The sequence below is a fragment of the Opisthocomus hoazin genome, chromosome 24 (assembly GCF_030867145.1).
Source record: "Opisthocomus hoazin isolate bOpiHoa1 chromosome 24, bOpiHoa1.hap1, whole genome shotgun sequence".
NCBI lineage: Eukaryota > Metazoa > Chordata > Aves > Opisthocomiformes > Opisthocomidae > Opisthocomus > Opisthocomus hoazin.
In genome coordinates this window covers 4,033,015-4,049,192 of record NC_134437.1, presented here as the reverse complement: position 1 = coordinate 4,049,192, position 16,178 = coordinate 4,033,015, and positions in this window count along the sequence as shown.

Genomic DNA, 16,178 nt, shown 5'->3' with positions numbered 1-16,178 from the left:
ACCGCTGCCGATCTTCCCGGAGCAGGCCCAGCTCACCGGGCGGCTGACAGCAGCGTGAAGTGACAGCCCTGCAAATAAAGCCACTAAGAGGCATTTTTTTAAAGTACAGTAGTTGATGTTGGGGAAGGAAAGCAATGTTGGCGATGACGAATCTTTCACTACAGTTCTTCCCGTTAGCATCAGGCGAAACAAACAGCCCATTCCCATTTTGTGGTACCAATGAGGTGGGAAAACCCCCCTCCCAGCTACCCGCTCATTCCCCTCCTGGGCCGGTGGATCAGCAAAAGCTGAAAAAGAGAGCTGTCTTATTGATCAAATAGCAAAAGGAAAGAAAATAAAAGCAGAAAGCAAATTTCAGCAAAAGCAAACACCCAGAAAATTGTGTTTCAGTCCCCCAAATTAACAATAATTTTAGTGAAAAAATTGAAATAGATGAAAAGATTATGCCTGTGTAAAACCTGTGATGTGCAGTTTACTCTAAAATGCTGTCAGATTTTCATGTAAAACCTTTCTCTTTCTGTTTTTCACATGGCCTTCCCTCTGCTGGCCTGATCCTGGGAATTTATGTGTGCCTAACTTCTTCCTGCCAATCGTTTTCCTGACTTCAGTGCAACAGCTTCCAGGTGCCCAAAGCTGGGGCACCTGCAGCAACAGGCTTGTGTGTGCTCTCTGTGCTCTTCTGCCGGTTTTCCTGAGTGAAACTCAAATATTATCCCTTTACCTACAGGAAGATGCGTTCGTAGGGGATTATTTCTATCACTTCCTTCAGTGGTGGAAAACATCCAACACAGAATTAATTGGGAAGGGGAATGTTTAAAAATGCCACACTGGACAGCGAGTGGGAGCGTTGCTATATACTTCAATAGGAAGAGGTCAGGCTCCTAAGGAATTTGAGCCAAATTTAGCCGTCTTCCCAGCCTGATGCTACCTCTGGCGTTCACATGCAAAGGGTTTGCTCTTTAACAATGGAAATATTCTGAAATAAACAGCACAACAGCAGGAAACAGAGCAGGGGTTTTGCTTTCCTCCTTGCTAACTTCCCTCCCTTAAAAAAGGGGACAGATGCTCTCACAAAGTCCTTGTTCAAGACTCCACTTTTGAATTATCACCAATTAAATTGTGCTGTTGCCCCAGGGACAGGGGGAGGATGTGGAGCTCCTCCTTGGCCAGCACCTCCCTTGTAGGAGCAGCAAGGAAAAGACTGTCCCTTCTCCCTCCCACCCCCAGAGAAGAGAAAGAGAAAAGAAGTCTGGCGTAAGGCAATGCGGGGTAAAAGCCGAACAATGAAGGACACACCAGGATCGCTGTTTCCTAGGCTTTGAGCCTGGTCCTGCAGTGATTTGCATGCTTAAGCCATGTTACATACGCAGCTATTCCACAGGGCAGCTTCAGGCCCATCAGCAGCTGGGGGAAGCAGGGCTGCAGCCTTCCCCCTTGTCGTGCTTTGGCAAGTCCATCCTTGGATTATTTGCCTGCGTGTTGAAGTGGTGTCAGCACACCTTTGGGGCTGAGCATCTGAATGTGCTAAATAATTAAAAATAAAATCGAGTCCACCCTCAGCACATCTTCCCCTCTTTTTTCTTTTCGTCTCCCGGTTTCCCAATGTCAAGAAACAGTGATTTATCATTGAGAAAAATGAACAGCTGCCTCACACTTGATTCAAAACAGCATGAAAATTGAATCAAAATTATTAGTCAGAGTTTTTACAAAGCTCAGGCCGAAAAAACTTTAGCAAACTTCAGCCCGTTTCCTGTGTAGTTGGTAATTGCTCTGTAGGCAGTGTTTTGTGTCTGCTTGGGCTTCATGTTAGAACACCCATCTGAGCATGTTTGGAACAACTGCTGAGCCTTGGTGAAAGTGGAAGAACAGCATTCCTGAGAGCAGGTTATTCTTAAAGCCTAAAACACCTTTGTCCAGATATTTTACCTGTTTGGGCTTTGATAATTGAGCTGGAATGAGCATTTATTTGTGGCTCTGTCCACAGGGATGGTTTCCTTCCTTTGTGAAGCGTCCATCTGCCTAGGTACTTACACGAGCCTCCATCTGCCTAGGTACTTGCAAGAGCCTCCTCTTCTCTCATCACCACAATATTTGAGTCCCTCCAGAGTATTTAAAAATAGAAAGAGCAGCTGGTTTATAGAAGAATAGGATTCTGCGTTTTGTCCAGAAGGCTGTGAAAGGACTTTCTCACCCTTCACCGTATCTACCTCCCTTCAAACCTCTGCCATGAGATTTGGGCTCTGGGAGGATTCATTAGGGCTGCAGAGCACTCCCTAAGCACCAGGGATTTTTTATCCATCTCCAGCTTTTATTGCCTTGAGGCTGTAACTCCAAACCCTGCTGCAGACGCGGAGGTGTGGGGGTGGACTCGGATCCAGGGCTGGTCACAGCACTCTTGGCTTCATTTGAGAGCAGCTGGGGCTTGGGCCTGGAAGGATCCAAGCTGGCCACAGGCACAGGAGAAATGGCTCTTCTAGCTTGAGTTTCCTTCAAATTTGGTGTGTATTTTCCTCTTTACAAACAAAATCCACTTGAAGTTTATCATAATCCTTCATTTGTGCATAGAGCTGTGGAGTCGAGCAGAACTGTCAGGTATAAGCCAAGAGGCAAAGTGTCCTTCAGATATTGCACTTTGAGACCAGAGGGCAGGAGATGACATCTAGTGCTGCTTGCCTAACTTTCAAGCCCAGTTCTCAGTGTAAAAGAAAAAGAACATACAGATTTTAAAATGCTTTAAGCTATTTTTGGTTTGAAGGCAACAGGGGATTCTGTGTGAGGAAGGACTCCTGGCTTTCTCGCTGGATGTGCGTAGGAAACGATTTGCTGTACGAGCTCTTCTCCCCTGGGGCCCAGATCTCTCGGTTCAGTGGCCCCATGGAGTGACGGTACGCAGGGTACCTGAGAGCAAAATTTGCCTGCTGGGAAGGATGGCAGCTTCATTTGGCAGTCTTAGCAGAATGGCCTTTCATGGGTCATTAAAAAACGAGCAAACCACGGATGTAGGAGTAGTGAGTGGCTGAGGCTTTGCAAAGACGTAGTCTACCCTCTTGTAACCTGTGCAGTACTGCGCTTTTTCATATATTTGGCAAATAGTTGCATGCAGCAAATCTTCCTTTTAATTTCTCCTTGCAGACTTGCTTGCTGCAGCAGCGCAGCTGACCGGGAAGCGCATGCACACGTGAAAAATGCTTGCAGACTCTGTTCGGTAACATAGGTGGGATTTTCAAAGGGAGCTAAAGCCACCGGTAAAATAGCATGTCGGTATGAAATCCACTTACACTGGGCTGGAGAAGCATGGTTAGCTAGTTCCTGCCATGTTCTGCTCTCTGCAATTCTGGTCTCTGCTAGTGAAAGAACAGTTGAGCAGACAAAAGATTAATAGGCTCCCAACTTCGAGCCCATGTGCAAGAAACATCTTGAGCATTGGCTATCTTATCTATCGGATTTCATGTCTGTTTCTGCTACCCTTGTGTGAATCTAGTTTATTACGATGATTATTTATTTGCTTGGGAATGAGCCAAGAAATAACAAGATACAATAGAAAGCTGCTGGGTTTTCCCCAACTCCCACACAGAGTAAAATACGCTGATCTGCAGGAGTTTGTTCAAAGCCTGCTGCATTTCTTCAAAGGCCTTTCTTTTAGACTTTTGCTTGTGTTGTAATTATTATTTTGTGTTGTGATTTGTTTAGCTGCATTCTGATATCGTTAACAGGGCCCTTGTCAGATTACGTCAAGAAAAATGCATTTGTTTGGTATAATATTGAAAAGGAAGGGAAGGGGGTGTTTGTGGTCACTTGAAATCTTCCTAATTCTTTTGTAGAATTGTTTGAAAATATATGAAGATTGCTGATTTGGTTTAGGCTCAAAGACAGGCAATAACAAACTAAAGGCAGTTGAGTGATACTAAGGATTGCTTTGGTTCCTTTTCTCATTTTTCTTTAGTTATTTTTGGTTTTTAACTTTCCTCTCTTTGGATATGGCAACAGCCTTTGAATGAAGAAGAGAGTGAAAGTGCTTACAAGCGAAAGTGAAAATGATTAATCTAGTTCACAAAGTTCATTGAAATAGAAATAATAACACAGTAATAAAGCAGGAATGGTGGAAATAAAGCCAAATTTGAACTAATATTTCCAGGGTGGTCAGCAAACATGCTTAGGACCTGGAGAGACCAATTTTTAATGCTTATGATAAGAATTTTATCTGGAAAACAGCACTTCAATAATACGCATTTTTATTGCAAAAGAGGATTGTTTTACATGTACGTGTATGTCTGTTATAGATACATTTATGTAGCTTGAGAGGAACTTAAAGATGTAATTTCGATATGAATGAACATCATCCAACATCCTCCTTCAGCTGCAACGTTTGCAGTTTATTTCATATTTAAATCTTCATTATAAGAATGGCTAAAAGATAGAGACTGTTCTCTGCAAATTAAATTCCACTGTATGTGGCTCCGTGTGTAACTCTTTGCAATCATTTATGAAAATGTTGCATTCATACTTAGAGCATAAATTTCCATGGTGCTTTGATTTCAGCTGCTACTGTCTTTATCTGACTAAACGATGCAGCAAATTAAATATGCTCTGTTCCCTCAGTCAAAACTCTAATCTCTACTAATAATACTTAGCATAAACCTTGCTCTTGTCATCTGCAAAAAGGACAATTAAGATTTACTGGTTAAGGCCCCAGTCCTATAAGTGTACACATATGTTTAACTTTACTGCTCAGCATAGCCTCGTTGCACTCCCAGCAATGAAATTAAGTCCATGCATCAGCGTCTGCTGGACTGGGGCCCAAGGTAAGACCTGATGCCTTACTCAACACATCACATGAAAATAAATGTGTTGCTTTGTCAGTGCTTTGTGGTTTTGTTTATCTAGCTCTGCTAGTAGAAGTAGCTTGCAGTTGTATTATCCTACTTGTGTTTCTTGTTAGGATTCTGAGGGGTAAACAAAACAAGGCAAGCAAACAAGGAAAGAAAAGAGTTCCTGTTTGCAAATAATTTCCCATCTGTTTCTCATTCTGTTTGACTCCAGGGAACATTTCCACACTGTATACATCTCATTTTAAAGAACACAAAGTCTGGATGAACGCTTTGAGCTTCCTACTTCTGAACTGGGTTCCTATTTCACTCGGATCTGTGTAAATGGCCCATGGCCCTGCAGGAATCTTTGGTGTTACACTGGGCTAAAAGCAGCCCTGGAGTAATTACAACTGAGCTCCAAGCTGCTGCCTGATAGCGAAGGTAGTCCCTGGTGCAGGGCTGACACTGCACGCCTAGTGAAGCATAGACCTCTGCTCAGAAGCGGGACAGAGTAGGAAAGGGAGCTGGGATTGCAGCAGGGCTTGGCGGGCAGATCGGGAGCCTGGGGCAGGGCAGAGCTCAGGGGCTGCTGAGGAACGTGCACCAGAGCCACTGACGCTGCTGCTCGGGAGCTTTCAGCCCCGGCACGCTCATCAGCTGTCACCCCTTCGTTCTCTGCCTGGAGACATGTCCTACTTCAGTGAGAACGCGGTAATAAAGCAGGAGACACTTCGTGTCTGAGAAAGGGTCTTCAGAGAACTGCAAGAGTTCCTAGAGAACAGTCCTTTGGGTTTTCTGGAAATGCAACCAGACCTTGCATTAATTCTGTTTACAATTTAAAAATAACATCAAGAGCAACAACAAAAGGTTTTGCTGGACAAAGGGTTTTTGAATTGTTCTGTAGCATCATTAAGATGGAGAATTGTGGTTTTGTTCAAAGTACAATCTGAAAGCTCATTATCTCCATTAAATCTGGTAGGATTTCCCATATCAACCTCTGAAATACTGAACACAAAGTCGTAAGTGTCTGGATTCAGATTCCTGCTCTAGGGTCTAGTAAGATTGTTCTTATAAAAGCATTCTGTCAAAGGGCAGACGATGAAGTAGTTGAATTTAGAAAGCAAAACCATGGATAATTACAAATGTACCTTCAATAGCATATGCAGTCCAACTGAATTTAACCTTGGGCTTAAATGACAACATTTGCTTAAGTAGTTAGAGACCGGCTACAACGCATCTTGCTCTCTGCCTGAGCTTGCAGTGTTCACTAAAATAGCCTCCCTGAAGCCATGTAAAGTAAATGAGATTCTTGGTGGGTTCAGACATCAGTACAAGGGAATGGGGGGGAAAAGGCTCTGCCATGAACTGACCCATCTTTGGTACCGTTGTGCCCTGGTGTGTGAGCACAAGCCTTTAAGCCCAGGCTGAAACCAATGGACTGGATTTTGGTGCTGCACTTCCCTCTTGTGTTTGCTGATAATACTGTATTTCCTCAAGTTGCAGAGCTGAGAGCTTGCAAAGACACACACAGAGCGTCGCACTCCTCAAGAGGGTCCCCCAAATTCCTGGTGCGTGGTGAACAGCTTTTGTTTACCCGTCCTTGATTTACTTCTTTCCTAAGATTTGTTGGAATAATTGAATAATTCCCCATGCCATTTTTGATTTTTTTTTCCTGAGGCGGGAGCCCTGTGTTTGTGCGCTGAACATAGCAAGAGATAATTCTGGCCAGCTTGTATACTATATGGCTGAGGTCACAAGAAGAGGAGTTGCCCTGGGACAGTGACATTTTTTTAGGAAAGAAAAGTCCATGTAAGGGAACACTGATTTCTCCCAGGAGGGCAAGGTCCTGCCTGTCCTTTCACACTCCAGTCCATGGAGTTGAAACCAGCCTGTAAACAATGGCAAAATCAGGGTCTGGTCCCAGAACTAGTAAGTCTGAAGTATGATTGTATACCCTGACATTTTTTAGGCAAGAGATGAAGCAATGAGGCTTTTTATCAGCAGTTGTGTTCCAGCACATTTTTCTAATTTTTGCTTTAAAGACAAATCACGTAGTAGGGAAAACCCCAGAATTACAGTGACTCCAGTAAATTATTTCTCACCAGGATGAATAAGGAGGTTGGAGCTGCTTAACTGCAGTCTAGCTAATAGTGTGTTTTTTCCTGGCCTTGCTGTTACTAAGCTATTTGGCAGAGGTTAAAGTCTCAGACCACCAGTGTACTCCCACAGAGGTATTTCAAAGAGGGGAGCTACCATGGCATATATGGAAATTCTGCTTTATTTCTGAAAGATTTCATTGCATTCTGCACAATATTTGGGTACTTTTTTGACAAATCAAAAAAGCCCAGCAAATCCAAACACATAGTTTCATGGCAGATGGAGTGCACAAGATCAGGCATTCTTATAGTATATACAGACAGATGCCCGTCTTCCTCCCTCAGCTTTGGATTTGACACCATAAGGAAGGCAGACATATGAGTTGGGATCAGCTTTCCTTACTTAACTATGCTAAAAGGGACTTCTAACACTGAACATTGTATAGAAATATTTTCCAGTCATGCCTTCAAAAGACTGAGAGTTGCTCTGCTGAAATTTATCTGTCTCTGTGGTGAGATGCGGTTACTTGTTTGGCAAAAGTTCCCCTGGGGCACGTAGACATGGACTTTCTTTCTATTCTTCCCATACAAAGTAGGTTTGCTTGATGCTATTTAGTGTGCACTGTGCTGCTCTCAGCTATTGATTTGGAGCAGGGCCGAAGAGGAAGTTTCCAGCAGGTCAGGTAAAGAGACATGAGAGCACTTGATTTTAATGCAGGCCTCAAATGACTGGTTTCCATTTATCCTCCTCCTTGAAAGCCTGGCAATTATTTATTACAAAACAAGGAGGGGAAAAAATGAATCAAGGTGCAGTATCTGCAGGCCAAGTGTGTGATTGAAGATGAGGTTTTCAGACATGACGTGAGACCTTTAACGGGACTGCATTAGTGTATTTAGCTAGAACGGGCTCGTGAGCCACATGCTGCCCCTCAGAGCGCTGCAACGTGCTTTGGTAGTGGTAGAGAAAGGCTTGCAGCTTGTTAGCAATGAATTGCCATCCTTGGAGCTACACGAGAGCTTTCAGCGTAGAAATATGAAACTCAAGCCAGTCTGAGCCACAGGCAAGGCAAACTAAATTAGCTGGCTTCATTCATACATGCTCTGATTCAGTCTAGGAGTCAGCATTCAGGCTGTTTGTCAGTCCCACTGAGTTCGGACTGAAGATTTCTTATTCCCTGCCTTAAATTTAACCCTGTTAAAACGGCAGCATACTTCTGACCTGGAGCAGCTGCAGTTCGGTAGTGAGACGTACAGGATTACAGTGAGTCGACTCGTTCCATTTCGGTGCTGAATTAGGCTTTTCTGTGTGAATGGGTTGTTTTCAAGGAGTCTGTTGGAAGTCATGACTCACTGCAGGAGGGGGGCGAAGGCACGAAGCAAGCTGAAGGAAGCAAAAAGTTACCTTTTGTGCCAGGTTTTGTACAGGTGTTTGGTATCACAAGACATGGGCAAGCAGGCATCCAGCAGAGACCAGAGTGGTACTATAAAAAGAGCTACAGGGACACAGCAACTGTTTTGGTGAATCAGATCTTCCTGGCTCCAGAGAGTGCAAGTTCACAGTAACTCAAACTGAGGTTTTGTTTGGTTTCGTTCGTGAAGCTTCGCCAAGTTTTATTTCATTTCTTGTAACCTGGTCTCATTAAAGCATAAAGAAGAAAACAAGCCTTTTGAGGTGGGAAGATTTCATTCATCTGCTGGTAATTCTGAATGTGGGTTGATGGCCTTTCCATTGGAGAGGAGACCGTGGTGATTAGAAAGCTCATTTGTGGTGTGTGGTTATAGCAAATACTGACATTATTTTGTTACATATAGACCAGGGTCTAATGTCCACTCCAGTTACTGCAGGAGTTGCTACGAGGAGAGATACAGGATGAATGTGGCTGTAAAGCCTTGTTTTCTAGGTGCTGAACAATCTACTGGTCTGGAATGGTGGGGCTTGGAATTAACATGCAATTGGTAATGGTATTTCAGCCTGCAAAACCTACCTGATACCTGAACTTCATCCTCCAGGTGTTTTCCACAAAGGTTTTGGGAAAGGACCCTCCCACTCTGTCAGCGACCCAGAGTTTCTTTCTGGATGGCCCATGGGAGATCGGTGGAAGCTTCTCCATAGTTCTCACTCATTTCTAATGGGCTTTGGATCAGGATTCTGCGCCCTGTGTTTGTGGCCTCACGAAGTCAATGCGTCGTTTGCTAACATTGCTGTGTGTAAATTCCTGCACCCTAGAAGCATAAAAACTGGAGGACGTTGCTTTGGCTGCTTGTTAGTGCAGTACTAGTGAATGTATGTAATTCGTTCCTGTTCTGTAGAATCGAAGAATATTGTGCTCATCCTGTGAAAGGCAAATACTGGACATAGTTGTGATGCTGAAGGGGGAGAAGCACAGCTTCCAGAGCAGTTGCTTATGAAGCAGATGTCCTGATTCTCCCTTGAGGGACATCAGTGTCAAGCTGGTATAATTCCACGGGGGTGAACAGAGTTCGTCCACACGCAGTGCAGCTGAGTGCAGAGCCCAGCCTAAAACACTTCCTAACACCAAAGCTGTCTAGACAAAAGGCTCTCGTATGACCAAAGCAGCAGGGCCTTAAAATGAAGGCAACTCTCCAAGCTTAGCAAATGGTTTGGCACATTAAGCTATGTAAAACGTTTGTGCAGGAGGGATGTTTTTGGCAGGGGAAGATTTGAGGTCCTTTTGTTTCAGCTTCTTTGGAGCTGAGGGTTTGCGCGGGGTTCATGGGACTTAGAGCGTGGTGAGCTCGTCGGGGCAGCTCTGTGTCATGGATGTGCATTGCTGCTAAGGATCGTGTCCTTCCCTCCCCTTCCACGTCACGGCGGTGCAAAGGAGCCCCGGCACACCAGCCGCATCAGAGGATCCCCTTCCTAAGTGACGGCTTTGACATGGACTCTAGGTTTGGCATGATTATTTAATTCCTGGCTGTAGTAATTCAGGCCTGGCAGGTCAGTGTATGTGTGGGGAATATGGGAGCACAGCCAAGGCACTGGGCTGCTCCAGCCTGGAGCAGTTTTAGAATTGAAAAAAGCAGTTTAGCACCCAGAGCTCTTTCTGCCCTGGCCTTCTCCCTAGTCGTATGGGCCAGATGAAACAGTAGTGAAAGGAGGATCTGGAGAGCTTTGTTTTTAAAACAGAATATAGCTTTTTACCCCATCTAGTGGGTACACTATGTATTGAGCCTGGAGTTTGATGTAGTATTTTATTTCCAGCATTCAATTTATCTAATGCAGCTCTCAGTCCCTGATTATAGTTTTGCCTTCTGGCTGTTTGAGCAATACTTGTACTTGTTAAATACACAGAGAGAGTTAGTTCTCACACAGGCAAATAGCTGCAGCAGGAGATATTGAAAGGAAGTGGCGACTGAATCGGGCAAGGTTTTTGGCAGAATGAGGTTACAAAAAGAACAGCTTGGAGAATGTCAAGATTATCTAGGTGAGGGTATGGGCTTAGAAGGGTGGGTTTTCAGAACGGGGAAAGAACAAAACAAAAGGGCAGTTAGAGAATATAAAACCTGTTCCGCTGAAACCCAACACATCTCAGAAGAAGAGTTCTCTTGGGTGGATTTTTTAAGGAAGAATGTTCAAATGACAAATGCTTGGTGGCTCTAGCTGTAACCTTGCTGGGGTGGTGACGCTCTGGTGTGTACCACATTTGTATGAGTTCTGCTTTTGAAGAAATAAGGTTTTGCTGTGCCTCAGAGTGAAAGGCAAGTCAAGGTGGGGAAAACAGGGACTTACTGTAGACATGGGAAGTGTATTATGGGTCTTTCCCTGCCCTCCTGCTTGCAGAGGAGAGGAGAACTGGGGCCATGAAGCTGAGACACCTGTTTTTTTGGCCAAGAGAGAGTGTTTGACTGAGCAGAGTGGGTGCGAGCCTTTCCATGTCGCTGACCTCTGCCCAACGGTGACAAAAGTGCCGCTATGCTCTGATGCTCCCTTGGACTTGGCAGGGGTCACGCGTGACGTGACTGCCCTGTTTACTTACTGCCAGCATGTAGCCTGTCAAGGAGGAGCTGGGAAGTCCCAGGAGACCCTAGTGAGGGGTAGAAAGGGGAGGGGACAAGTCAGTCATGTCCACTGGAGGTGGCACAGATGGGGTAGCTGTTCCTGGGCTGATGTTTTTTTAGCCTGGTTTTTCTCAGTGCTGCATGTTGTATTCCCTCGTGTGATGGGTTGGGAGTTCTTTCCCTTACCTTGTCCCTTTTCCGGAATAGCTATTTCTCACATGAAGAAGGTCCTCCTTTAAAAAGCTAATGCTAATGTATTACTCATGTTGCAGTTTTGAATGGTGCAGGGGGACTCTTCAGTGTGTGATGAGGCTATTCTTGGCATTCATGAGAATAAAGAAGAACAAAATAGTTTTCTTAATTGTTAAGCAAACTCAATTGAATCCAGGGTAAAGTATTAAAATGCTGGCACAAAATTAAGCTTGCTTTCTTGGGGATGCCGTTAAGTGTGCTTAATGTCTGAAATGCCCTATCTGACCTCAGCATTGTGTGGTATTTATGGAACTGACATGTGAGACACGAAGGCTCCTCCCCATCTTCCTCTGCATCACTGACTCCCTCCAAGCTTCTCTGTGAAGCTCGTAATGGTCCTGTGCTCCAGAAAACCCCTGGCAGGGCCAGCCTGTAGCCGTGCCAAGATCTGAATTGTATGGCAGCTCTGCCATCTGACAGGAGGGAGAAATAATTTTCAGACCTCAGAAGAGAGAAGGATATTTCTTGAAAGAAATTTTGTTAACATGTTTAGCTCCTGAGCCAAAGAGGTCAGTTTGTACTAAAGGGCCATCTGGCTTGAGGATCGGTAGAGGATTTTAGATGGGAGAAACTGCATAATCAGTGTGGTGCAAGGGTTGAGGGTAGTGACTGTCTTATGGGTGGCTGTGGGTTAGGAGTACACCTTCACTTCCAAAAGCGTGTTGAGGACCCCACTATCACCAGAAAGTGACGTGAACTGTGAGGTCTCGAGACACTTCTGAAAACAGAACTGAGGCTCCTAGTTCAGTTGTGTGCTTTCCAAAGCTTCTCTGCTCTGCTAATGACTCGGTAACACTTGCAAATCAGGCGTGTTTCCTTCCCAGCAGAGTGCGTAGAGGCTGTAGTATTATGTACAGTGCCCGATTCTTTGTCTTTTGATTCCACCAAGTGGGAATACTTCCTACCTTATAGAGAATGAGTCTTAATTTAATACATGTAAAATAGTACTACATTTCTTAGCTAAAAAGTCAGAGTGGTAGGGGAACAATTATTATTTCATTTACTGTAATATGCTAAAACAGGTAGTCCTCTTTCAGGCATACTTTTAATCTGGTTAAGTATTGGACACAATACACCATAAGCGTAATAACAGTGTTTCAGGTAGCAAAGAGCTAGAGGAATGAGGACTTACCATTACGAAGTGCAATAACTCTGAATTTGTTCTGGTTATGTTAATCTTTCCTTGCTGCTCCTCATCTTTAGAAAGCAGTAATTTGCTGACAATGACCTGTGCTAAGTGTAGTGTTTTCAGTTGTTGCCTAAAGGAGCCGAAATAACAATGTTAGGTCTTTAGAGGATGAGATGAATTTGTATATAGACCCTGGACACCTCATGCCTTTCCCTTCTCAGAAACTGTGCTCAATTTTCAGTTGCCCAAAGGCTGATTATTGGGAAGGCAAGCTGAACATATAGCTAGAGTGTCCCCATTCATTGCTAAAGTGACGTAAAACTTGCACAACGTCCAGCTTTCTAGTCCACAGAGTGGAGGGCAAGATCAGATGAGAGATGAGCAGCACAGAACTGTTGTGTTTTCCAAGGACCTGAGGAACAGCCTTGCAAAACTGTTCTCATGGATGCTGGAGCTTGGACCATGCCCTGAACTGCTCCAGACTGGAGAGGGTGGACATGCACCTCCTGTTGTGCTGTTAGTCAGCAGTGGAGTAAAGGGGAATGGGGCTGTTTCCATTTGACTGGGTATATAGTTTATTGCTTGGTGAGAGGGACTCTGTCAGATTCCCTGTATGCTTATTTGGGACTGTGCCGTGTGTTTTCCGTGCATCTGCAGGCATGTACGAAGTACTTCGTACTTTGGTTACCTACCTTGCAGGGGTCTGAGAGCAATCGTTAGTAAGTGATTGCAAAGTGCTGGGAGATGTCTGGATGGAAGGAGCTACAGAAATGCAAACTGTTATTATTTTCTAGGTCAGGGGAAGCAAGCAATTACTTGTAGACCAGTAATTTTCTTTTTCTATTTTATCCTTCCAAATGAATGTGAATAGAGGACAGCAGCAATTACGCTGATGGGATGGAAAAAGGCTTTCCAACTTCTCTTGGACTATCTGTTATTTTTATTTTATATTCACACTGAATTTCCTTTGAGGTGGCAAGTTTAGTTTTAAGCTGTTGTAACCTCTGTCTGAGGAAATCCCTACAGTCCCTACATCCAAGCCTGGAAAGACAGAGCAATGAAGGATCCCACTGTACATACCTGTTCCTATATTCTTCCCTAGCACCATGGTCATGCAGGATGCTTGGACCAGATGGGCTGTTGATCTCATGTGCATAGTCTCCCCTCCATGCACACACCAGCACACATGTGCTTGCCTGCATTGTGTCTCTTGGGAGAACCAGATGCAGCATCTCATCTGGGCTGCCTTCAGATGAAACAACCGTAATCCTTTGGTGGGATATCTTCCATGCAAACCTAACTATGTTCCTGGACTGGAAATTTGAGGAAGGGCAGAAATTTTTGTCCTGTCTTAAGCTTGTTTAGTAGTAGCTGCCAGTCTCTGTGTGTTAGGATGTGTTAATAAACTGTTCACACGCGGGTGGAATTGCAAACCATCGTCGGTTGGAAAAGGTGATAAACATCTATGGTTGGCTGGAATTCAAGAACGACAGGTTGCTTAAAAAAGCCTGAGTTTTTATTGCTTTCTTCCATCCAGATGTGAAGCTAAGCCATGGTTTGTAGAAAACTTTCATAGGGAAATGAGACTCCTTGAACAGAGCAGCTGCTGTCCCAGTGGGCCAGGTTATCACCTGGGATGTGGAAGGCTCCAGTCCAGGTCTGGTCAGAAAACAGATCTGAACCTAAGCATGGCGTTTTCCAAATAGCAGACTCGGTCACAAGGGTATTTGGCTCAATATGGGTCAGTGCCTCCCTGAGACAATGATCCATAGTGTGGTTTGGTCCCAACAGAGAGTATCCAACTGAACATCCTTCACAACCCTTTTCTTTTTTTTCCCCATTCTGACAAACTGGTATTTCTCAATGAAAGTTGTAATAAAAAATTCAGACCAGCTGTGATAGCTACTGCCAACCACTAATTGCCTTGCTAGTTTTGATGATAGGGACACAGCTGCTAACAGGAAAAAAAAATGAGGAGGGAAGAGAGACTTGACTGTTAATTTGCATTTAGCTAGAGTCTGGAAGAGTCATTCTGGATTTGGACCAATTCTCATATGTTGGTGGACAATGGGATTTAGGTCACTAGAGAGATCTGTTGGGATTTACCAAGTGTTTGGTGTGCCTTTTTTGTCCTTAGACATCTTTGTAAATCTGGGCCATTGGTTCCAGCAGTTGCAGAGGGCATGAAACCAGATAGCAAAGAAGGTTACAATAATAATAACAAAACCCTCTCCATTTCATGGTCTGATAAAACATACAAGACTCAAGGGATCTCCTTGGTCAAGGTTCAGTTCCTCACACTTACAGTCAACTTTAGGACAGAGGTGTAGTTTGGAGGGCTCCACTGAACATCTGCTTCATTCCTCGTCAGTCACAAAACACCCAGTAACAAATGTTAAGAGCTGCACTAAAGGCATGAAAAGTCACAATCATGAAAGCACTGCACAGAAAAAAGAAAGGAAATCAGTGCTATTGCCAGTGTCCTAAGGTCTTTCCATTGATGGTACATGCATTAAATAAAGTTCCCAGATTGTCACAAGAACTGGAGCATGGTCTGAGCTAGGGAGATGTCATTAACACATTAGTGTGGTACTGGAATAATATACCTTGTCTGTATAAGCAGCGATATTGAAAGCCTGCAAACTTGAAGAAAACAACAGCAACAGTAGAAGAGAAAAGAACTTGCTGCCTCAGAGCACAACAGATGGGTCACCTCTGTTGTAGGTCATTTCTCGTATTTGTGGCCAGCATGAAGCAGACTTAGAAATGTCAGTGTGAGGTAACTGTAAAACTGTTGCATGCAACCGCAAATTCTTTTGTCACAAATGTTAGAGGTTTTCATTCTGTCATCTGAGATTGGAGATCCATTGTAACCTGTTTTCTTGCAGTGTATAACAAGAGATACTGTCTGTTCTTAGGAAGTTGGATATAAATAGCTCAGAGAGTGGTAGGCACAGCAGAAGCAATAGCCTTCAGTTGCTGGTGGATAGATGAGGAACACAGAGGTGACTAAGGGTTGCCACTTGAAAGATATAACTGTAGATACCTTTCAGCATGGTCCTCTGGGATTTATTCAAGGTCGTGCAAGGAGTTTGTAGCAGAGCCAGGGCCTGCATCCAGATCTGCCGACTCTCAGTGTGATGCCTTAAGAATAAAGGCTATCTTTCATCTAAATTAAAACCCCATAAGTTTATAGAAGCTTCAGGGCCTCTGTCTAATCTATTCACACAGCATTCATCACCATGGCATCTAGGTGCCACTCTCCTCATCTCTTAACCTTGCCAGAGTCTATCATGAATATTCTGAGCGTCTAGATGGGTTTCCAAATGAGATGAACACACTCTTCCACTCTGCCTCAACTTTCACTTTACACAGCCAGGCTGTACGTCTGGTAAACAGCCCCATCCGTTATAGCCTCAAAAAAAAAAAAAAAAAAAAAAAGATAAAACACCAAGAGGATGTCCAATTAGCAAATATCACACTTAGCCATATTTTGGAGCATCTCTTCTCCCTTCCCCATTAGAACTTATGCACTATAACAACATAGCCTGTCGCCGTGCAGCCTGCCAGCTGCATAAAATCAAGGGATCAGGCTTTTTTAATTGAATGCATAATGACTTGACTGGCAGGTTTAATTAACAAAACTGATCCTGTGTATGCACCTGGAGGTGAAAATAAGTTTAATCAAGAGGAGTTGGCAAGTGCCAACAGCTCTGTCATTTTTTTTTTCTTCCCCTCTCTTATTTTGGTTTGTTTCAACCAGGCTTTGTATTTGCAAAAATGGCTCTGGGTGCTGATTAATTTTCTTTTGCCCAAGATTGATGAGTTGTTGCAGCCTGCCTTGTAATGAGAACTACTGCTCCTGGAAAAGCT